The sequence below is a fragment of the Natrix helvetica genome, assembly GCF_964273705.1.
Source record: "Natrix helvetica genome assembly, chromosome: 7".
NCBI lineage: Eukaryota > Metazoa > Chordata > Lepidosauria > Squamata > Natricidae > Natrix > Natrix helvetica.
This window is the reverse complement of record NC_138558.1, coordinates 4,720,846-4,743,701: the sequence shown is the minus strand read 5'-3', so window position 1 is coordinate 4,743,701 and position 22,856 is coordinate 4,720,846. Positions and strand designations below refer to the sequence as shown.

Here is a 22,856-nt window from a genome sequence, read left to right as displayed (position 1 = left end):
ACAAATGGCTGTACAATCTCTTCTTAAAAACCTCCAGTGATGGAGTTGGGTACCCAGCAACTAATTGCAATAAAAGATGTATAGGCCAGGAAGACGAGGGGAAAGTAAAATTACACTCCTTGAATTACAGCAGCTCGTTTAGTGACCGTTCAAAGTTACAACAGGATTGAAAAATGTGACTTATGACCGTTGTTCATAGTTAAGACGTTGGTAGCATCCCTACGATAAGGGATCAAAATCCAGACACTTAACAACAGGTATTTCCGACTCAATTGTGATCGTAAGTCAAGAACTATCTGTACCGGTAGTCCTCAACTTACAACGGTTCATTGAGTGACTGTACAAAGTTACAACGGAGCCGAAAAAGTGACTTGTGGTGATTTTTCACATTTATGTCTGTTGCTGCACCCCAGTGGTGGGTTGCAAGCGGGACGCCCCGGTACGGGCGCACCAGAGCCTACCCGGAGCACCGGATACCGTTCGGGTACGGTGCTCCGGAGAGCCCACCTGCCCGCCCGAGCTCCTTACCGGTTTTTTAAGCTTTTGGCCCTTCCGTGCATGCGCATGGCAGCTGGAGCGTTGCGGAGGTGCTAAGGCGCATGGAACCCCCCACTGCTGCACCCCATGATTACATCATCAAAATTTGGATACATGGCAGCTGGTTCACATTTATGACGATCACATGTGTCACATGATCCCCTTTTGCGACTTTCTGACAACCAAAGTCTGGAATGGTCGTAAGTGTGAAAAATGGTCACAGATCTTTTTTTTTTCTTTGCCGTTGTAACTTCGAACAGTCGCTGAATGAACGGTTGTAAGTCAAGGACTCTCTTTGCCTGCTACTTCTGCAAATTTCTCACCCGCCTGACTCCTGCTGGAAACAGGTTCAGCTGGGCACCAAGAAGCCTATAAACTTTTTCTCTTTCTTGGGGTTTTTTCCTTGAAAAGTTTTTGCGTCTCATTCAAGAAGTTTTTTTTTTTTCATTTTAAATTTTTGGATGAGAAGCGAAATGTTTTCCAGGTTAAAAAAACTAAGGAAGTCCAGTTGCCTTTTTGGAAAAAGCTCCTTGGGGACAACCGTGACCTGGCTGACAGAATCTGCACTGACATCTCTTCTCAGAATCAGAATAAAGCTGGAAGGGACCTTGGAGGTCTTCTAGTCCAGCCCCGCTGCTCAAGCAGGAGACCCAATACCCGTGATGGTGAATCTATGGCACATGTGCCACAGGTGGCACGCGGAGCCCTCTCTGCGGGCACACGAGCCGTCGCCCACCTCAACTCCAACGTGCATGCGTGCGCGCCTCCCGCTGGCCAGCTGACTTTCGGGTCTCTGCTGCGCATGTGGGAGACGTGTGCACATGTGGCGGGGGGGCGGTTTTGGGCCCAGGAGGCTTCAGGGAGGCCTGCTAGGCCCAAAACACCTGGATATTGTATTCCAGGTGTGGCCTTACTAAGGCTTTATAAAGCGGTGCTAATACTTCATGTGATTTTGATTCAATGTCTCTGTTTATACATTCTCTCCCTCCCTCTCTTTCTTTCTTTTCTTTCTTTCTCTTTCTTTTTCTCTCTCTTTCTCTCTCCCCTTCTTTCTTTCTCTCTCTCCCTCTCTCTTGCTCTTCTCTTTCTTTCTTTCTTTTTCTCTCTCTCTCCCTCCCTCCCTCTCTCTCCCTTTCTCTCCCCCTCTCTTTTTCTTTCTTTTTCTTTCGCTCTTTCTTTCTCTCCCTCCCTCTCTCTCTTTCTCTCTCCCTTTCTCTCCCTCTCTTTTTCTCTCTTTCTCTCCCTCTCTCTCTCCCTCTCTCTCTCCCTCTCTCCCTCCCCCTTTCTATTTCTTTCTCTCTCTTTCATTCTTCCTTTCTCTCTCTCTCCCTCCCTCTCTCTCTTTCTTTCTTTCTCTTTCTTTCTCTTTCTTTCTCTCTCACTTTCTCTCTCTTCCCCCACCCCCTTCTCTCTCTCCTTAAACTGAATGAAGCTGCTCTTTACAGACATCAGCAGTTTTTAACCAGCAAGAGAAAGAGATGCTTTTTCTGGAACGCTTCCACTGACAGATAAACACAAGGGGGGTGCCCCAGATACCACACTTGCTCGACACAAAGACAGCCAGATTGATGCAGTTAAAACCAGCAAAGATGTCCCCTCCCCTGATGTTGGGGGGGAGGGAGGAGGAGGAGGAAGAGCGAAAAAGCAAAGATTTTGTTTACAAATTCTTTTCTCTCCATCCTTCCATACTGCAAAAAGAGAGAGAGAGAGAGATGTGGGAAGATCCCCTCCACTCATCATCCACCCCGACAGGCCCATAGCTGGAAATAAAATAAAAGAACATCCAAGGAAAGTTTGCAAGGAACCACAATCAGCAATTTTACATACTCATCCAACAAGGAGGACTTAAATCTTGCAATTTTTTATGGGAAGCAGGGGGAGCTGCAAGAGGTGAGATACCCCTGGAAACCAAAGCTGAAAGCTGTAACCCCGTTATCCTTTTGGCCTCCCCCCCCCCCCGAGTTCTAACAATTCCATTTATTGCCTTTAATTTTTAACCTTTGCCTCCTAATCCTCCCGTACCAGCCTCCATTCAAAATGCAACTTGGATGCGTGATCATTTTTCACACATACACACACACACACACACACACACACACACAAAATCAGAAATATTTTCATCCGCTGTGGGGTTTAAAAAGCCTCTTGTTATTCCAACAGAATTTCACAGTTCCGGCCTCTGTTGCCGCTTTCATTCGTGACATTTGGGGTGGGTGGGTGAAATATCAATATTAGGGGGCAATTCCTAAAAACGCAGGCTCAAATACGACCTGCCTTCTTATTGCAAATGGTTAGACGACAGAAACAAGGAATAGGGAAATGTAAAATTAAGACGAAGTCGAAGAATTAGGATACAGCAAGAGGATCGGGGATAAGGATGATATACTAACAAAAGAAAAGTATATATATAATTTAATATAGGAAAAACAATAGTCTGATATCAACGGCTAAGTATAAATAACTAAGGAATAGTACCTGAAAAGGAGTAAGAAACAAGGGGGAAATTGGCATGTATAGGAGGGGAAACACTAAATGTAAAGCTACACCGAGGTGGAGCTGCTGTAGGATGGAACGTTTAGTTCCTGTGTTGTTTTAAGTAATGTGTTTGTTTTTCGTTGATGTGTTTATGGGTTTAAAATTAAAAAAATTAAAAATAAAAGATCTGCTTTCTTCCAGGAAAGAGCTGGAGAAACAGTTTCACTCCCCAAAACGCATTCAGACATGCAATATATCGCCCAGGAAAGAATCCTGCAATCCCAGCAGGGGAAACTGAGGCCAGCAAGAGAAAAAAAGGAGAGAGAGAGAGAGAGATCCCTTGAAAACAAAGGAAGCCAAGCGGGATGCAATTCCACACCTGTGCAAATGTAACCCCTCGCAGTCCACGAGCTTCCCAGATTTGCACGCCCCATACACAAACCCCTGCACACCCAACAAGAAGCAGGGGGGACTGGAAGCTGCAGCCCCCTCTCCCGGGGGAGACAATGCAAACCTTCAGCCTCTCACCACACATAAACACACTCCTGTGTGTGTTGTCCATGAAGCAACTTGAAGGGCACCAAGCTGACGCCAGAATAAGGGGAGGGGGAGTCTTTGCTTGCTAGCCCACCAGAATTCTTGCCCCCTCCCTCAATTTAAAAGGAGGGGAAGGGGGGGAAAGGGAGCACACACCCCAAAAGGCACATCCTGCAGATTTTAAAAGAAGGGCTCAGCTGAACGATGGAGCCTACAGTCCCACTCCCCTCAATTTTCATCCTTAGAAATGAGAGAGAGAAAATATCCCCTCACGGGGTGGGCGAATATACCTCCCTCCCGTGGCTGAGATAAGTGGGGAGGGGTCTCTAGATTCCCAAGGCCGCCCATTGCAAGCAGGGCATTGTTCCCCTGCAGGGTCTTAGCAAGGGGAGGTTTTTTTTTTAAAAAAAATAGGCGAAATATAAACCGTGCCCCCCTCCCCCCTCGCTAAACCGGTTGCTCTCCAGGTGACTCGTAGCCCGGCGCCCGCGGAGGGCGCCCAGTTGGAGAAGGCGACTGGAGAGGCAATAACAAGGCCATTTGCTGAGCCAGGGAGAAAAGAAGAGGGGGGGGGGGGCGAGGAGGAAAAACAGCCGCCGAGGAAGGAGGGACGCGGGAGGGGGAAAAGAGGAGGGGTCCTTCTAGGCAGCCCCCTCCCCGATTAGGTAGAAGCAGGCGGGGGAGGGGTGGGGAGGGCTTGGTTTCCCCGGCTGGGAATGACCCCCTTTCCGAGATGTAGGATGGTGGGGGGAAGGGAGTGTAAAGGGAGACCCCTCCCCAGGAAGGGAGCAGGAGAGAAAAGGGGGGTCGTTCTTCTGCAGCCCCCTCCCCAATTAGCTGGAAAGCAGGGGTTGCTTCCCCGTCTGGACAAAGCCCCCCTCTCCGAGATCTGGATCCGTGGGGAAGGAGGTAGAGGGGGTGAAGGGAGACCCCTCCCCAGGAGGAAGCAGGAGGGGAGAAAGAGGGGGGTCTTTCTCTGCAGACCCCCCTCCTCAATTAGCTGGAAGCAGGCTGGGAGGGGTTGCTTCCCCAGCTGGGCAAGCCCCCCTCTCAGAGATCTGGATCCGTGGGGAAGGAGGAAGGGTGGTGAAAGGAGACCCCTCCCCAGGAGGGAAGAAGAGGAGGGTCTGCAGCCCCCTCCAATTAGCTAGAAAGCAGGCTGAAGGGGGGTTGCTTCCCTGTTTGGCCAAGCCCCCCCCCCTCTGAGATCTGGGACGGTGGGGAAGAAGAAAGGGGTCAAAGAGAGACCCCTCCCGGGGGGGGAGGGAAGAGAGGGTCGTTCTCTGCAGCCCCTTCCCCAATTAGCTGGAAAACAAGCTGAAGGGGGATTGCTTCCCCGTCTGACCAAGCCCCCCTCACTGAGATCTGGGTCGTTGGGAAAGGAGAAAGGGATCAAAGGGAGACCCCTCCCCAGGAAGGGAAAAGAGGGGGGTCGTTCTCTGCAGTCCCCACCCCAATTAGCTGGAAAGCAGGCTCAAGGGGGATTGCTTCCCCGTCTGACCAAGCCCCCCTCTCTGAGATCTGGGACGGGGGGGGGGGAAGAGAAAGGGATCGAAGGGAGACCCCTCCCCAATTAGCTGAAAGCAGGGTGAAGGAAGGTTGCATTCCCAGCTGGGCGAGCCCCCCTTCTCCAAGATCTGGGACGGGGGGAGGGAGAAGGAAAGGGGGGTTAAGGGAGACCCCTTCCCCAGGATGAAGCAGGAGGGGGGAAAGAGGGGGGTCGTTCTCTTTAGCCCCCTCCCCAATTAGCTGAAAGCAGGCTGAAGGGGGGGCTGGCCAAGCCCCCCTGTCTGAGATCTGGGACGGGGCATAAAGGGCGACCCCTCCCCTTGTTTCGCCCGTCCGGGGCCGCCGCGGTACCTCTCTCCTGCGGGCGACGGGGAAGGAGGCTGGGCTGGCTCGGGGGGCGGCTGGTGCTGGAGCCCTGCGGAGGCCGCGATGGGCAGCGGCGGCGGCGGCGGCGGGTGAGGCGAAGCGGGCGACGACCGGCGGCCTGCTGCTCGGCAGCCCGTCCTTCTTCCTCCTCCTCCCCGGCCGCCCACCGACCCCGGCTCCTCCTCGCAGGCCGCCCCTCCGGCCACGCCTCGCGGCAGGCAAGCAGGAAGGCGAGCGAGCCCGGCGCCGGCCGCTTCCTGCAACCTGCAAAGCGGCGGGTTTCTGAGAACGTGCAGAGCGCCCGAGTAAAAGTCCCTCTGCGATCCACGCCGGCTCCGCTCCGGACTCGGAACGAGAACGATGTTGTCATTCCCGATAGCATCGCCGTTGCCTCTGGCCGTGGGCAGAGTACCCCGATTCTGGGTGGAAGGATTGGCTCTGAGCATGGGCAGAGTGCCTTGATCCTGGGTCGAAGCCGAAGGACAAGGGCAGAGTGCCCCGATTCTGGGTGGAAGGATTGGCTCTGGGTATGGGCAGAGTGCCCCAATTCTGGGTTGAAGTTCTGGTCATGGGCAGAGGGTCCTGATCCTGAATCAAAGAGTTGCCTCTGGCCATGGGCAGAGTGCCCCAATTCTGGGTTGAAGCTATGGGCATGGGCAGAGGGCCGTGATCCTGGGTCGAAGAGTTGCCTCTGGCCATGGGCAGAGTGCCCCAATTCTGGGTTGAAGCTCTGGGCATGGACAGAGTGCCCCAATTCTGGGTTGAAGCTCTGGGCATGGGCAGAGGGACGTGATCCTGGGTTGAAGCTCTGGGCATGGGCAGAGTGCCCTGATCCTGGGTCGAAGAGTTGCCTCTGGGCATGGGCAGAGTGCCTTGATTCTGGGTGGAAGGATTGGCTCTGAGCATGGGCAGAGTGCCCTGACTCTGGATTGAAGCTCTGAGCATGGGCAGAGGGCCGTGATCCTGGGTTGAAGCTCTGGGCATGGGCAGAGTGCCTTGATTCTGGGTGGAAGGATTGTCTCTGAGCATGGGCAGAGTACCAGATCCTAGGCAGAAGCGAGTTAGCCTTCTTTGTTGACTTTGCTGTGGTCACCGCTCCCCAAGGGGCATCACCTCTGAGCATAGGCAGAGTGCCTCATCCAGGTCACAAGCAAATCTGCCTTTGTCAGTTTGGGGCATCACCTCTGAGCATGGGCAGAGTGCCCCGATCCTGGGCAAAAGCGACTCTGCCTTCATGATCTTTGCTATGATCACCTCTTCCCAAGAACATCACCTCCGGGCATGGGCAGAGTGCTATGAGCCTGGACAGAAGCGAGTCTGCCTTTCTTAGTTTGGGGCCTTGCCTCTGAGCATGAGCAGAGTGGCATGACCCTGATGGAAGCAAGTCAACTCTGCGATGGGACCCAACCTGCTGTGGCCGACGCTCAGCAGGACAACGCCTCATGACCAAGTCACCCTGGGACAATTAAGCAATTCTATTTCAGGATTTAAAATAAATTTTAAAAAATGATTTAAATTCTTGCCATTCACATTTCATTCCGTCCCTCCTTTTGCCTCCTTTCTTTAAGGATTCTATTCCACTGTTTCTTTGATGCAGGTGGAACTCTTATTGCGCAACAAGTTACGCCATGGGAAGTTATCCCTAGTGAGTCGGCCATGGCGAATTGTCACAGGAAGGAGGAGGAGGAAGAGGAGGAAGAGGAAGAGGAGGAGGAGGAGGATTGCTGGATCCTTGGTGCTCTCTGAGCTTGCTTGTTTTCTTGCAGGTGTTTCATGACCCAACTAGGTAACGTCATCAGTGATAGAAGGGAGGAGGGTTTATCGAGAGAAGGAGGAGGACTGTGGGGTCCTTGGTGCTTTCTGAGCGTAGCTGTTCTCTTGCAGACGTTTCATGACCCAACTAGGTAACGTCATCAGTACTAGTGCCGAGTAAAAGAAAGGAGAAAACATCTGGAGCTATGGAAGGCTGCTCTTATGGAATGCTGACTCAGGAATTCTGGGAGTTGAAGTCCACAGGTGGGAACGGGACCGTAGTTTCCTCCCCCTATTGCCATCCGGGAATGCGCTCCCCAACTCTTTCCCTGCATTTGGTGATGAAGGCGTGGCTCACAACTCCTTCCCCTGCAGCCCAAACCTGAGGCTACACCCCAACAACCCCCAATCCAGGACTCTGACACCCCCCCTCCCACCCAAGCAGAGCTGGCATCGCCGTCGCAGCTACTCAGTTGCCCGGGCTTGTGGTGGCCCTGTGCAATACAAAGACTCTACTTACCTCCTCAAGCAGCGGCGCGCCCCAGGTTCCTCAACGGATCTTCCGTGTTGCGTCAAGCTAACTTCGAGCCCTTTGCCGAGGACTAAAGGACAGCCTTGAAGGATGGATCCAGGTGCAAAGGTGCGGCAGAAAAGGAGGAAACCGCCCGGCTTCCAAGAATAAATTGCAGGTGTGTGAACACGCCCAGGGGCAGGAGCAAGCCAGGAGTAACCGGGCGACGATCCTGCCCCAGAGAAGACCAAAGACGTACCCTGAGGCTGGACACAGACCATCATGGAATAGATCAGAGGTCTTCAAACTTGGCAACTTTAAGACTTGCGGACTTCAACTCCCAGAATTCTCCAGCCAACTCCCAGAATTCTGGGAGTTGAAGTCCACAAGTCTTAAAGTTGCCAAGTTTGGGGACCCTTGGAATAGATGATCAATGAATCCAGCTCGTTCCGCCTGGGATCCCCACTGTATATCGGACATTAATACGATCGAGCGAGTCCAGAGGTATTTCGCGAGAAGAGTCCTCCACTCCTCTTCTCGCAACAGAATCCCTTACGCCACCAGGCTCGAAATTTTGGGCTTGGACAACCTGGAACTACGCCTCCTACGGTCGGACCTCAGTGTAGTAGACAAAATTGTCTGCTACAACATCCTACCTGTCAACGACTACGTCCGCTTCAACTTCAATAATACAGGGGCAAACCATAGATACAAACTCAAGGTAAATTTGCTCCAAACTCGATTGCGGAAAATACAACTTCAGCAACAGAGCGGTCAACGCCTGGAATGCTCTCCCTGACTCCGTAGTTACATCCTCAAAACCTCAAACAGCTTCAATCTCAAACTGTCCACCATGGACCTCACCCCATTCCTAAGAGGTCCGTAAAGGGGCCGTGCATAAGCGCACCAGCATGCCTTATGTCCCTGTCCTACGTCCCCATTTATTCGTCCCCATTTCCTGTGTTCATCTCCATGTTTATACTTATGCCTCTTACCTCGTACATGTTTGACAAACTAAATAAATAAAATAGAATAGAATAACCAGAGTTGGAAGGGACCTTGGAGGTCTTCTAGTCCAACCCCCTGCTCAGGCAGGAAACCTCAAAGGCTGGAAGCCATCGTGGCGGTGCCAGGGGCTCACCGGCTCAGCCCCCATTTCAAGCACGTTGTGATTCCTCCTAGAGAATCCACCTCGCAGGTAGTCCTTGACTTACAACAAATTCATTTAGCGACCATTGGACGTTGCGACGCCACTGAAGAAAGTGACTTACGACCGTTTTTCACACGACCATGGCAGCATCCTCGTGGTCAAGTGACCCTCAGCCAACTGGCTCGTATTTATGATGGGTACGGTGTCCCCGGGGGGGATGTCACGTGTTCCCCTTTGGCGATCACATTGGATGAGCAAAGTCAATGGGGAAGTCAGGTTCACTTAACAATGGCAGGGATGCCTTTAACCACTGTGGCAAGAAAGGTCGTAAAATGGAGCAAGGCTCACTGAACCGTCTCGTGGAGAAGCGGAAATCCGGGTCTGGTTTACTGCCGTAATCCGAGGACAACCCTGTTATTAAGAGTAAGGTTCTACATTTAGGCAACAAAAACGGAATGCACAGGTACAGTATAGGTGATACCTTACTCAGTAGTAGTACTGTGAAAGGGATCTTGGAGTCCTAGTGGACAACCATTTAAATATGAGCCAGCCGTGTGCAGCAGCTGCCAAAAAAGCCAACACAGTTCTAGGCTGCATCAACAGAGGGATAGAATCAAGATCACGTGAAGTGTTAATACCACTTTATAATGCCTTGATAAGGTCACACTTGGAATCCTGCATTCAGTTCTGGTCGCCACGATGTAAAAAAGATGTGGAGACTCTAGAAAGAGTGCAGAGAAGAGCAACAAAGATGATTAGGGGACTGGAGACTAAAACATATGAAGAACGGTTGCAGGAACTGGGTATGTTCAGCTTAAGAGAAAGAAGGACTAAGGGAGACATGATAGCATTATTCCAATATCTCAGAGGTTGCCACAAAGAAGAGGGAGTCAAACTATTCTCCAAAGCACCTGAGGGTAGAACAAGAAGCAATGGGTGGAAACTAATCAAGGAGAGAAGCAACTTAGAACTGAGGAGAAATTTCCTGACAGTGAGAACAATTAATCAGTGGAACAGCTTGCCTCCAGAAATTGTGAATGCCCCAACATTGGAAGTCTTTAAGAAGATGTTGGATAGCTATTTGTCTGAAACGGTATAGGGTTTCCTGCCTAGGCAGGGGGTTGGACTAGAAGACCTCCAAGGTCCCTTCCAACTCTACTATTGTATTATTGTATTATTGTATTACCATTTCAATGAAATTAGACCTTGTTTCTAGAAAGTCCTCATCCAGTACCTTTCCATCAAGAAGCTGTGGCCCGCCAGTGGCCAGCAGAGCTGGCAGCAGATTCGGACAGTGAGGAGGTTGGGGAGGAACCTGGGCCAGTTCTGGAGTCTGGGGAAGGCTCTGATGAAGGCTCTGTGTCAGAGGCAGAGAGGAGGCCAGGGCCCTTCAGAGTCAGACATCAGTGGGGCAGAAGAGCAGCTGGAGCCTGTTCCCAGTGTGCGCATGCGCAGATCTGCTAGGAGAAGGAAGCAGGTAAAGAACAGGGGTCGACTTGGGAGTAAGACCACAGGTGGACGATGTAATGGCCCCTCCCAGAGGAAATAAAAGAGGAGCGAAAGGGGAGTGGAATTTGCAGGAGACAATTAGTTTGCTTAATTGGTTCGTGACTCTCCAAGGCTCCTTGCCAAGTTTTGCAGATACCGCCTGGCAGCTCTCCAAGTCAGATAAGGTCTGTGACAGTAAATCCTCCCTTGAAAGACTTTGCTGGGTGTGAATGAGCAGAATTCACAGCCAATTAATAACGGGGGACAAGGAGCTTGCTTCATGCTCTTGGGCAACCTCAGTCAGAACACCAGGCACAAAAGGTATCCAAAGGTTATCTAGGCACACCGGTCAAAGGTCTAATCCAGCTATCAATTTGCTAATGAGGACATTAATTAAGATGTCATTTTTCAAGGCGAGGAGCCACTCCTAGGATGGCATCGCAGTGTAAAAACTCCACGTGGAAGCCGCTGAAATACAGGAACGAGCTGGGTGAGGTTGTCCAGGCAGGAGAACAGCTGGAGGGTCAGAGACGAGACACAATTCATTTGGGTGTGTAAGCCGCCTGTTCTTGGCCCGACAGGTCCTGCAGGGGTGTTCCCTGTAAACAGAAACTGGGGAGAGACGAGGAGATCTGGTGCTCTTAATAAAATTCTTCAACCTGGGACTCCAAGGAAGATGTGATCTTGGGTTTGTTAAGGATCTTGGATGCCTGGTTGAGTGATCTTTTCACCTGCGCTCCCTTGGTGGTTTTCTTGCAGACGTTTCATGACCCAACTGGGTAACATCATCAGTGCTAGAAGGGAGTGGGGTTTGTGGAGGAGGAGGAGGAGGAATGTGGGGTCCTTGGTGCATTCCATTGTAAATTGTAGTTTTCCTGCAGACGTTTCAGGACCCAACTAGAGAATATCATCAGTGCTACAAGGTAGTGGGCTTTGTGGAGGGGGGAGGAGGGGGAGGACTAATATGGGGTCCTTGATTGTCTCTGAGGTTGGTAGTTTTCTTGCAGACCTTTTGTTACCCAACTAGGTAATATCATCAGTGCTAGAAGGGAGCGGGGATTGAGGAGGAGGAGGAGGAGGAGGAGGAGGAGGAGGAGGAGGAGGAGGAGGAGGAGGAGGAGGAGGAGGAGGAGGAGGAGGAGGAGGAGGAGGAGGAGGAAGATGACAACTGTGGGGTCTTTGGTACTCTCTATTGTAAACTGTGGTTTTTCTGCAGACTTTTCAGGACCCAACTAAATATCATCAGTGCTAAAAGGTGGAGGGGTGAGGAGGAGGAGGAGGAGGGCTCTGGGGTCCTTGGTGCTCTCTGAGCTTGGTGGCTTTCTTGCGGACGTTTCATGGCCCAACTAGGTTACATCATCAGTGCTAGAAAGAGGGAGTGTTCTTGGTGATCCCTTCAACGGAGAAATTACAAACAACCTATACCAAGCCAAATCCGAAAAGCCTAGAGCAGTGATGGTTAACCTTTTCGGCACTAAGTGCCGAAACTGGAGTGTGTGTGCTCAAGAGAGCACTCGAACCTAGAAGAGAGCAGTTGGCCAGTGGACATGCGCGTGGTGGGCAGCTGCACTTCCGGGTTCCGTCGCACGCATGCTGGCCCAGCACGCATGCACACTGGACAGTTCTCTTCTGGGCTCCAGAGCATGCATGCAAAGACCAGCTTCATGCAAAGACCAGCTGGCTGGTACACATACATGCGCCAGAAGCTGGAAGAGAGCAAGTGGCTGCTGCACACATGCACTCCGGACCAATTATCCGGCGTGCATGCGCGCAACGGTACCCAGAAGAGCAGCTGGCAACGGCACACGTGCCCACAGAGAGGGCTCTGCGCACCACCTCTGGTATACGCATGCCGCAGATTTGCCATCACAGGACGAGAGGATTCCCGCAAGCCCGACAGTCAGACAAATCAGCCATCGACATTCACATAAAGATAAATGACATCTACACGCCATTGAAAACAGATAATCCAAAAGCTAAAGCACCTTCTGACCAGCAATCAACATCCAGATAAGAAGAGGGGAACGCCAAGCTTAATACTAAGGAAACAATGAAACCACAGTCTAATCAATAATAATAATAATACAATAGTAGAGTTGGAAGGGACCTTGGAGGTCTTCTAGTCCAACCCCCTGCCTAGGCAGGAAACCCTATACCGTTTCAGACAAATAGCTATCCGACATCTTCTTAAAGACTTCCAGTGTTGGGGCATTCACAACTTCTGGAGGCAATTTCTGTTCCACTTATTAATTCTTCTCACTGTCAGGAAGTTTCTCCTCAGTTCTAAGTTGCTTCTCTCCTTGATTTGTTTCCACCCATTGCTTCTTGTTCTACCCTCAGGTGCCTTGGAGAATAGTTTGACTCCCTCTTTTTGTGGCAACCCCTGAGATATTGGAAGACTGCTATTCTGTCTCCCCTGGTCTTTCTTTCTCTTAAGCTAATCAAGAAACCAGCAAGATCATTGCCACCAACCCCAACAAGGCAAGGCACGAATGTATAACCAGAGAGCACACCTCCACGGATGATGTTACCTAGTTGGGTCATGAAATGTCTGCAAAAAAAAAAAAAACCCCACATGAAAATATTATGACGGATGTTATCTCCTGCAGGATATATTGGGAGGACACAGAATGGAGGAACATAGAATCATCGGCCTGGAAGGCACCCTTGAGGTCTTCTAGTCCAACCCCCTGCCCTTATGCCACCCCTGACAAATGTTTGTCCAATATTTTTTTTATGAAAACAAATAGTCGATGGGATTCAGAAGCCAAATTGATGGCTCCCGAACTCACTTCCCTCCCTCCCAAGAAGGGATTCGCAAGCAGAGTGTAGCACAATATTTCCATTGCTAAGCGAGAGTTTTGCCCCATTTTACAGCCTTTTCTTTCTTGCCACCGTTGTTCAGTGAATCACTGCAGTTGTTAAATGAACAACACGGTTGTTCCTTGTCAGAAGGTCGCAAAGGGGGGGGGGGTCACATGACCCTGGGACATTGCAACCGTCGTAAATATGTGTCCAACCCCTTGCTCAGGCGGGAAACCCCATACCATTTCAGACAAACGCTTGTGTAATCTCTTCTTAAAAGCTTCCAGTGTTGGAACATTCTCAACTTCTGGTGGCAAGTTCCAGGTTGCTTCTCTCCTTGATTAGTTTCCATCCATTGCTTCTTGTCCTGCCCTCAGGTGCCTTGGGAGAATAGCTTGACTCCCTCTTCTTCGTGTTTTTCTCATTCGGCCGCAAAGTCAGAATAAGCAGCTTATCCGTCCTCTTGATAGCTTCTCGATTTGAGGCTAGAGTTGAGCGATAAAAATAAAAAATAAAAAAACCATTGGAAAAAAATCAGCTGGTGGAAAATCCCTACTTTGAAGATAGGATTTAATTACCTCAGACTTACTTCACTCGAAACCGGGTGAAACGTTTCCTGGTTTGATACCAAAGCTAGTCCAATGTCCAACATCAGGTTCCTTCCTTAAGCCGAGTTCTGATTATATAAGGAGTCCTCGACTTACGGCCACCCCTGAACCCAAAATTGACGTCGCTAAACGAGACGTTGAGCGGTCTCCCTTTTCACCACCTTGCTTGCCACCGTTGTTAAGGGAATCGCTCTTAATGGTTAGGTTAGTAAGGCGGTTATTATTATTATTATTATTTTTAAAGAAAATTTTATTGGTTTTTTAGGAAATAAAAAGGAAAGGGGTATTGGAATGGGTTACAAATTTTGGCAGTTACAATATGTAGAAGGTGTCCCCGCCCCCCGTACTCATAGTATTCATTTAAGCAAATAATTCAATACTAAATAATGATAACTTGTCAGCATGTAAATTCAGATAATAATTTCAATCAATTTATATCAAACCGATTTCCTTATTCATGTTTGTGATCTGAGTTTTCTTGATATTGCCCCTTCTCCCCCCGGCAGCAGGGCTCGGGCCCCTCCCGTGTCTTGTATGTCTGGTGTAGGATCATCAGATTTATCTAGGAGTGCTTTATTTTTTTCCATAAAGGCCTGAGCCTCTATGGTTGTATTAATTCTAACTCTTGTGTCCTCCCAGAATATTAACATACCTTCAGGCATCAACTATCTGAACCACACCCCCTTCTGGTAGGCGGTTATTATTAAATGGCTTCCCCGTTGACGGTCGCAAAACGGGACGGTGGAGGTCTTTAAGAAGAGAGTGGACAGCCACCTATCAGAAATGGAATTTGGAAGAGGATCGACTGAGAGAGCCTGAATCCCATTCCCATCCAAGAAGGGGTAAAATATGATTTGAATCCGAAGAATCTACGATTCTCCCCACTGTCCTCACCACTTTCTATAGAGCAGGAGGGTCAAAATCAAGGGCCGTGGGCCGAATCCAGTCCGTGGGGTGCTTAGATTTTGACCACATTACTGGCCTGGAAACAGTGGTGCCTCTGATAGTGAAAATGGAGCCCGGGGGAGCCACTTGTGGTGTCCCCCCCCCCCGCCAGCTCCATTCATGCTGGCAGGGGGCTGCAGGAGGCCATTGCAGCCGAAAACGGGGCATGAAGGGGGAGCATGGATCCCCCTGGACTCTGCTTTCACTGGCAGAGAGCTATCAAAACAAGCTGAAAACAAAACCAAAGGAGCAATGTTTCCCCTTTTGCATTTGAGCATCTAAGGAAGGACAGGACAGGAGAAAGAAGAAAGAAAAAGAAGAGAGCAAGGAAGGAAAAAGAAGGAAGGAGGGGAAGGAAGAAGAAAGAGGAAAATGAAGACGGAAGGAAAAAGAAGGAAGGAAGGAAGGAAGGAAGGAAGGAAGGAAGGAAGGAAGGAAGGAAGGAAGGAAATTATAACCCACCCCTCTCCTAGAAAAATGAAATATCCTGGGAAATATTGAAAAGGCAAACTATTATATTTTCCTGGATAAGAAATGGAGAAACATGTTTTTAGGCAGGAAACGGACTCACTCTTAATAGTCCCCACCTTTGTCAATGGGCTATTTATTTATTTATTTATTTATTTATTTATTTATTTATTTATTTATTTATTTATTTATTTATTTATTTATTCGCACTTCTAGACCACCCCCTCTCCCAAAAGGGACTCGGAGCGGTGTACAGTCCACACAGCAAATAAATCATCCACAGTAAAATTCATTAAATAGATAAACAGATGAATAAGTGAATAAATATAAATATGGAGGAGGTTAAAGAATTAAAAGAACTGTACAGCAAGAATATAAATATGGCTTTAAAACCCCTAAAATCAATTAAATTTAAAACAATACCCTTAAAATACCAGTTAAAAGTATATTTCCAGGAGGTAACAGTTGTAACAGTTAAAATTATGCCAGGCCAGCTAATCGGAACAGGTGAGTCTTCAATTTTTGTCGGAAGGAGCGGAAGTCCGTGGTGGTTCTAATATCGGGGGGGAGGTCATTCCAGAGGGTTGGGCCCATCACAGAGAAGGCCCTACTCCTTGGCACCGCCCGCTGGCATTGCCTAGTGGACGGCACCTGGAGAAGCCCCTCCCTGTGAGAGCGAAAGGCCTGAGCCAATCTATTCTACATAACAAAGGTAGGACTAACCTGCAACAGAAACTCACCGCAGGGCACCTGGGAAGAAGCAATGCTCAACCAAGCTTGGACTCAAAACACAGCCTACAGAGTTGCCCCTGCATAGCCCCATGCGAGTTGGACAACCAATCAGAATACAAGCTCAGGTTCAAAGCCCAGAGAGGGCATAAAACCAGGGACTTTCAGCATCTCTGCCTCTTTTTCCTCTTCTTCACCCAACACCTGGAAGCCTGGGATGCCCCTTTTCTGTTCAGGAGCTCAAGCCATGTGATCCTGTCCACCAGTGGTGTGTTTCAAAATTTTTTAGAACTTCTTCTATAGGTGTGGCCTGCTTTGTGGGAGTGGCTTGCCGGCCATGTGACCGGGCGGGAGTGGCTTGCCAGCCATGTGACCAAGTGGGCATGGCCAACTTGTAAAATGTGGCGAAACTCACTTAACAACGCTCTTGTTTAGCAACCACAATGTTGGCTCAGAAACTCTGGCATTTGAAGTGTGCAAGTCTTAAAGCTGTCAAGTTACAAGACACTTGCACCCCTAACCCTTTAGAAAAAAAAAACCCTAGGGGTGTTCAGACTTGACAGCTTTAAGACTTGTGGACTTCAACTCCCAGAATTCCTCCTCCAATCATGTTGGCTCAGGAACTCTGGCATTTGAAGTGTGCAAGTCTTAAAGCTGTCAAGTTACAAGACCCTTGCACCCCTAACCCTTTAGAAAAAAAAACCCCAGGTGTGTTCAAACTTGACAGCTTTAAGAATTGTGGACTTCAACTCCCAGAATTCCTCCTCTCGCTCTTCATCTTGATGATGTGCGGACGGGCGGGGGGAGGGAGCTGCAACTGGCTCTAAACGGCACTGGAGATTTGTGGAACCTCTTCTATAGAAGAGGTTAGAACTGGCAGGAACCCACCCCTGCTGTCCACCATCAATAAACCATCTTTCCAATCAGCCTCCATGTTTCCAGTGTCTTTTTCCACACTTGGAACTGAACCCAGAAGGACATGTCTTCCAACAGAAGGAAGGAAGGAGATTTTAATGAGAGGGAGGGAGGGACAGTCTCAGGGAATTCCTGCCTTGGCACTTGGCCACCACAGGTGCCCCCAACACAAGTGACGTCGAGCCGGCCATGCCCACCATAGGCCCCCTCCCCCGGGCACCCACCCCTGTCCCTCTGAGGTCAAATACAACCCTGATGCGCCCCTCAATGAAATCAAGTTTGACATGCTTGGTACAGGGTCTCCTGCTCCAGCATGAGGTTGGACTAGAAGACCTCCAAGCTCCCTTCCAGCTCTACTCTGATGGATCGACTAAACAGACGGTTGTTACTACCTGAATGGCAGTATAAAGACACCTTCATGCCACCATTAGCATGATCTGAGACTGTGATGCACAGGGGAGGGGGGAGGGAGATTGACTGGGCACACGTACGGACGCAATATCACGCACAGGCGCAATTTGGGCACGCTGTAAGGAAAACGTTCGCCATCACTAAGACCATAATCTTGCCGTAAGAGACTTAGGACGAGGTCGGCTATTTCCCAAGCAGTTCTGTTCTGCATTCAGTGCATCTTAACACCATCAAAATCTTGTGCACCCCCCCCCAAAAAAAGTCACATCCAGGAATGCGTAGACCTGCCTCACTATTGCTATAGGTAGTAGTTATGTCACAACCAGCAGTAAACCTGGAAGAGGGGCAAGGTAGAAGCCCTTGTTGACCTAACATGTTCGTCTCTGTCAGAAAGAAACCAGATGATATCCAGGTTTTCTGGAGAAACTTTCCACGGACACCTGGGTCAACATTTCTTGCCGTGTGGGTGTTTTGGTTTTTGTGGCAGAAACCAAGCACTAGATTCTAAATTCCTCAAGCCAACCATCAAGCAGGGAGTGGGTAGCATCGTGGTAGAGAGGTATATGGGTGCCTCAGTATCTGAAAGACGGAATAACAGAATAGCAGACTCGAAGGGACCCTGGAGGTCTTGTAGTCCAAACAGGAGACCTTATAATCATCCCAGGCAAAAGGCTCTCCGGTCTCTTCTTGAAATCCTCCAGTGTTGGAGCACCCATAACTTCTGGAGGCAAGGAGTTCCACTGATGAATTGTTTTAATTATTCAGGAAGGTTCTCCTTCATTCCAGGTTGCTTCTCTCCTTGATTAATACAATATAATACAATACAACAATACAATACAATACAATACAATACAATACAATACAATACAATACAATACAATACAATAAATACAATACAATACAACACAATACAACAATACAATACAATACAACACAATACAATACAACAATACAATACAATACAATACAATACAATACAATACAATACAATACAATAGCAGAGTTGGAAGGGACCTTGGAGGTCTTCTAGTCCAACCCCCTGCCTAGGCAGGAAACCTATACCGTTCCAGACAAATGGCTATCCAACATCTTCTTAAAGACTTCCAGTGTTGGAGCATTCACAACTTCTGGAGGCAACTTCTGTTCCACTGATGAATTGTTCTAACTGTCAGGAAAGTTCTCCTCAGTTCTAAGTTGCTTCTCTCCTTGCTTAGTTTCCACCCATTGCTTCTTGTTCTACCCTCAGGTGCCTTGGAGAATAGTTTGACTCCCTCTTCTTTGTGGCAACCCCTGAGATATTGGAACATGCTATCATGTCTCCTTCCGTTGCTTCTTGTCCCGCCTTCAGGTGCTTTGGAGAATAGGTCAACCCCTCTCTTCTTTGGGGCAGTCCCCCAAATATTGGATAGTTCTCCTTAACTTCAGGTTGCTTCCAGTTTTGTATCAAGAATAGCAAAAGCCACAACTTTTTAAAGCAATAAACAGAATAATAGAATAACAGAGTTGGAAGGGTCCTTGGAGGTCTTCTAGTCCAACCCCCTGCTCAGGCAGGAACCCCCACACCATTTCAGACAAATGGTTATCCAACATCTTCTTTAAAACTTCCAGTGTTGAAGCACCCACCACTTCTGGAGGCAAGGAGTTCCACTGATGAATTGTTTTAATTATTTCTCTTTAATTCTTGGTTGCTTCTCTCCTGGATTAGTTTCCATCCTTTGCTTCCTGTCCTGCCTTCAGGTGCTTTGCAAAATAGTCTGACCCCCTCTTCTTTGGGGCAACCCCTCAGATACTGGAAGACTGCTATCATGAACTCGGCTTTAGATCTGAGAATTCTTCAAAAGAATGTTAGGCCATTTTTATCATCAGAGGTGGGTGGCAAATGAATGAACAACTGCTTCGCCCAGCACCCAAAATGTGAGTCTGTTCGCTATCGCGCATGCCATCCACAGATCAGCGGTGGGTTCTGGCTTCTTCTACTGCCGGTTCGCTCAGGGACGCACTTCGGGGGAGGATGCGCTCGATGCGTAGTATGCTCACATGCGCAGGAGGTAAAAAATGCGCAGAAGCAAAAAGCAAGAGGAACCAATTGGGGGCGTGGCCGGCCGAGTTACTACCTAGTCAGCCGAACCAGTTCAAACCGGTCAGAGCCTAACTCTGCCACACATGCGCTCAACCTTCCTTGCATGCGCTTCGCATGCGTGCGTCATGAAAAACAAGGCTAAATAGGACAGCATAGCGCCAGGGCAGGAGGGTGGCATCCGCAGGTCACAACTACTGGTTTGCCCAGACCACTCCAAATCGGCAGCAGCCCACCACTGATCTGAAACAACGAGACGAGGATCCAAAAATATTCAAGAGGACTAACGAGAAAATAAGATGTTACAGAATAACAGCTGGAAGAGACCTTGGAGGTCTTCTACTCCAACTCCTTGCTGAGGCAGGAGACCTACTACCATTTCAGACAAATGGCTATCCAACATCTTCTTAAAGACTTCCAGTGTTGGGGCATTCAAAACTTCTGGAGGCAAGCTGTTCCACTGATTAATTGTTCTAACTGTCAGGAAGTTTCTCCTCAGTTCTAAGTTGCTCCTCTCCTTGATTAGTTTCCACCCATTGCTTCTTGTCCTGCCCGCAGGTGCCTTGGAGAATAGTTTGACTCCCTCTTCTTTGTGGCAACCCCTGAGATATTGGAACACTGCTATCATGTCTCCCCTAGTCCTTCTTTCTATTAAACTAGACATACCCAGTTACTGCAACCGTTCCTCATATGTTTTGGCCTCCAATCCCCTAATCCTCTTTGTGGCTCTTCTCTGCTGTTCTCTAATAAAGTAGAAAAGGGGTGTCAAATTCAAGGCCTGGGGGTCACACCCAGCCTGCAGGGTGCTTAGATCTGGCCCAAAGAGTCGGCATGAAAATAAAAGGACCAGTGTCTCGGACGGTCAAATCGGGGCGCAGGGGTTGCACACAGCCCCACCGCAGCCCGTTTTTGGCCTCCTCAGCCTCCTGCAGCACTCTGCTGGCTGAAAATGGGCCGTGGGGGTCTCACACCCCCACCCAATGACCCATTTTGGCTGCCGCTGTGCTGTAGAAGGCATCCATCCCATCTCCCCCCATTCTTCCAGCTCCCCCCCCCCACTCGTGCTGGCCCACAGAGGAGAACTACAATTCTGGTCCGTCCCGCGAAGAAATCCAGTTTGACACCCCTGAAGTAGAACAAATGCAATTGCTCAAATCCAAATCCAGATCTAGGCTCCATAGAACGGAACAAGCAGTTACTGTAGGCTAGAAAACCCTCAAAATGTGGCCAAAATTCCCAGAAAAGGCCAACCACAAATGACAGGAAACGTTTGCTTTCTGTTTAGAAGTGCATTTAAACGTTGGTGTCACCGGTTACAGGTTGTCCTCGCCGTTACGACCGCCATTGAGCCCAGAGTTTCTGTTGGGAAGTGAGAGATTTGTGAAGGGGATTCCATCCCCATTTTACGACCTTCCGGGCCACCCTCGTTAAGTGAATCCCTGCAGGTATGTAGTGAGTCACACGGTCATTAAGTGAATCGGACTTCCCCATTGACTTTGCCTGTCAGAAGGTGCCAAAAGGGGATCACGTAACCCCGAGACACTGCAACCGTCTTAAGTAGGAGTCAGTTGCCAAGCTTCTGAATTTTGATCACATGGCCCGGGGATGCTGCAATGGTCGTATGTGTGAAAAACGGTCATAAGTCACTTTCACAGTTTGGGAGAACCGGTAGTGGTGGCTACAGGAAGCTCCATCCACCTGTCCCGACGTCATGCACGAGCACTGCACATGCACAGAAGGCAGTGCGCATGTGCAGATATGGCGCAGGCACTCACATTTGCGAACCGACAGAGAAGGTGAGTGAATCCCACCACTGCTTCAAACGGTCACTAAACGAAGAGTTGTAAAATGGAGGACTCGCTGCATTTATTTGCAAAATGTGTTTGGCTGTGGGTCGAAAAGCGGGACTCCTTCCAATCTCAAATCATCTAGAACCCAGAGCAGGAAAGCAAAATCAAGACGTGGCATCAGCCTTCTCTTTCCGATGTTGCCCCAAAGGGGTGGCACCTCCTTTCCCATCATCCCTGCCGCTGCAGCGATGGGTGTTGTTTTCCAACGCTGTTGGGATTCCCCCAGCAGTCAGCAGAGCTAGTGGCAGATTCGGACAGGGAGGAGGGTTGGGGATGAACCTGGGCCAGTCCTGGAATCTGGGGAAGGCTCTGATGCGGGCTCTGTGTCGGAGGCAGAGAGGGGGTCAGGGCCGTCTGACAGTTCTCAGCTGCCTTCGGAGTCAGACATCGGTGGGGCAGAAGAACAGCTGGAGCCTGTTCCCAGTGTGCGCATGTGCAGAGTTACCAGATGAAGGGAACAGCTAAAGAACAGGGGTGGACTTGGGAGTAAAACCACACGTGGAAAGTGATTGACCCCTCCCATAGGACATAAAAGAGGAGCGAAAGGGGAGTAGGCTTTTGCAGGAAACAATTCGTTCGTTCATTCATTTGTTTCAGGAGTGTGAAGATCTGTCCCTGAATCTCACAGACTCTGTGCCAAGTCTTTCCTTGCACAGCACCTCATTTGGCAAATATTTACATGGCAGCTTTCCAGGCTAGATAAGGTCATAAATATTCCTTGGAAAGACTGTTTGCCTTGGCTGAATGTGAAGGAGAGGAAATCCCCTTCGTTTAATAAAAGGGGTTTTGTCGGGACCAGGACTCTGCCTCGGGCCTTTTGCAGGAAGCCTAGGGCAGAACAAACGCATCCAGAAGGCCACACATCCAGAAAAGCCAATCTCGCAGGCCCACATCTCGGTTTCGCGTCCATAGAGGATGCGAAAGGACTTCCCAAACTCGGCAACGATGGGCGGGTCACCCCAGGTCACACAAGCACACAAAAACACGCCTTTCTCTTTTTTAACACATCCAAACAGAAACACACACACACTTTGCTGGAGTTTCAACAGCTGGGAGGAAAAACTGTCCCAACAGCTGACTTAAAAAAAAAAAAAGATTTTTCCAGCCAAGCATGTTGAAGGAGGCCAATCTCACCAAGCCAGCATGATTTTCCTCCTCTTTCTTCCCCCTTCTTTAGATGCCTATTTTCAAGTCGTGGCAGCTCCTGAAGAAGACCCTCGTGTTTTCCTGCATCATTTCCCCACTATTTGTTGAGGGCAAGATGCTAATGTCAGGGTTCCAAATATCATCCAAAAGTAAAGCAGAGTCCGAGGCAAAGGATTCCTCAAAGTTCCAATTGATGAAGAGAGCCATGTTGGCACATCTGGGAAAACCCAAATCTGAAAGCTTCCCGTTTTCCCCACCTAGTTGAAAGTTCAAGTTCTTTCCCCCACATCCACAAGTCCATCCCATGGTCCAATCTCCCACTGCCATGCTGGCAATTCCACCCATCCAGTTCCGGTCAGGTGCAGAGGTGCAGAGCCAAAGGATGACCTTGGCTTTCTAGAAAGAACTTTGTTATGGCTACATATCATCTCATTCCGTACATTCCCCCCTCCCATTTCCCCACCATAGAAAATGCATAGTAGAATAATAGAAAGTGTGGCAGAACAAAGATCCAAACGAAAAGATGGCTGCAGGCCTGGCAGCCGACTCTGCAAACCACTTAGAGAGCGCTGTAAAA

At 49.3% G+C, this 22,856-nt stretch overlaps 2 protein-coding genes across 5 annotated transcripts in view; both read right to left on the bottom strand.

Moving 5' to 3' along the window:
* Nucleotides 1-7,832, bottom strand: part of SMOX (spermine oxidase) — a 57,352-nt gene extending 49,520 nt beyond the window's left edge. The window contains exon 1 of one of the 4 annotated variants that reach the window (XR_014175988.1): nt 5,410-5,605. The gene's annotated coding sequence lies outside the window, so the exon portion shown is untranslated. Of the gene's footprint in view, nt 1-5,409; nt 5,606-7,696 lie in introns of those variants that run through there. The other 3 variants (XM_081960403.1, XM_081960402.1, XM_081960405.1) reach the window with 3 other exon arrangements.
* LOC309395842 (uncharacterized protein) overlaps nt 1-22,856 on the bottom strand; it is a 196,386-nt gene that overhangs the window by 21,531 nt on the left and 151,999 nt on the right. The window lies entirely within an intron of this gene.